Below are 1,859 nucleotides of genomic sequence, written 5' to 3'. Positions count from 1 at the left end.
GTAGTTTTTTTTTTTAAATTTAATTTTATTTTTAAACTTTACAATATTGTATTAGTTTTGCCAAATATCAAAATGAATCCAAAATGAATGAATTTTGTAGTTTCTAAGGAACCAAGACCCTGCAGCTACTTTGTGGTTTAGACCTGATTTTGACCCCATTACACACAGTCCTGCTTTGAAATGAATCTATCAAATATTTCTTCATTTAACTTTTACTTTAACCCTACTCTTTCCCCTAAATCCTGGTGTGTGATATTCTTCTTTACAGTGGATCAATAAATCTGATTTTAACTGACTATAGGCTTATTCCTGGTGGTCCTAGGCTGATTGTATGGACAGGAGGATAGCAATGGTCAGAAGCAGAAGATTTGGTCAAATGTGAATGAATAAATAAACTCATTCATTCACTATGTATTATTGAGTGATTATAGAACACAATGCTAATTAAAATAGAAATACTTCATTTCCTTATGTATACATAAATACTTATAATATACATATAATATGGATACTTATATTGGCAAATTATGATAAATGGAATAAGGGAAGTACTGTTCAAGGGGCAGTGGCAGACAAGCTGCATACAAAGATTGGAAGGAGAAGTAGTCGCATTGAGAAGAGTTTTCTATGTAAAGGGGGTTTGTGGGCAAAGACTGGAGACAGCTTTCTCTATCTGAGGGGATAAAGAAAACTAGTGAGAAGCAGGAGGTATGTGGTGAGCAGACAATAGCCAGACCATGCAGGACTAAACAGATTGTGATAAGGAGTAGGAATTTATTCTCAGAAATATGTAAGTATTATCAAGAAGGGTTATATGACACAACTAGTTTTGAAAGTTTTTTCTGAATGCTGTATAGCAGACAGATATACACATGTGTGTCACAAATGCATGGAAATGATTCCTTCATTTTGAAGCTTTTCAATCATTGATATCTTTAGAAAAGAATCATTCTTTAAATTAAGAGAATGGCAAAACCAATCAAACAAATAAGCTTAAAGATGGCCTTTGAGCACAGAAGTAGTGGTTTCTAAAATTATATCACTTGCTTATTTCACAATTTAGAATAAAATAAAAAGAAGATAATTTGTTTTATAGATGTCCAATAATTAAATGCAACCATTTAACTAAATACAAAGGTTGTACACAATCAAAAAAAGGACTATCTAGTTAAACAGGTGAAGGAAACATCACTGGTTTAAAGAATGTTTTAAAAAATTAAAAGCAGGGGCTTTTTATTTAAGATTGCAATTCCAATGCAGGTGTCATGGATTCAATCCCTGGTTGAGAAACTAAGATCCCACATGCTGTGCAACCAAAAATAAATAAATTCATTAAAAAAGTAAAAAGCCATCAACCTTCTCTTTATCTCTATCTGGATATCTCTAATCTCTCTAGAACAGATTTATTATAAAATAATTTTAAAATGTATATATTATAAACCTGTCAAAATTTCTACTGAAATGGTTTTCACTTTTTGGACATGCTATATTTATTTTAAGAACAATATTGGAATCACTGTAGGTACAGAAACACTACTATCATACATCAGACATCAGGTACCAGCTTTCTCAATAGCTATCTTTGTCCTTTAAGAGACCAAATTAATTTAACACTACTGTTAGAGAATATGAGGGTTGTAAAAGATTGAAAAGGAGAAAAGTCACAGGGAAACAAATTATTTGTTATCAGTATCTCTATTCCAAAATCATCTGAAAGCTAAACTGCTTCTTTGATATCATCTACTTTGCTGTTTTCCTTCACTTAAACATCAATAGTGCCTTTTTGGCCCATTTGAATTTTCAATGGTTCAGCTCACCATAAACCATAGGCAATGGGGGGTGCTTTCAACAAATGCTTC

Source organism: Bison bison, unplaced genomic scaffold, assembly GCF_000754665.1.
Source record: "Bison bison bison isolate TAMUID 2011002044 unplaced genomic scaffold, Bison_UMD1.0 scf7180017858147, whole genome shotgun sequence".
In the NCBI taxonomy this organism is placed as follows: domain Eukaryota; kingdom Metazoa; phylum Chordata; class Mammalia; order Artiodactyla; family Bovidae; genus Bison; species Bison bison.
This window is presented reverse-complemented; position numbering follows the sequence as displayed.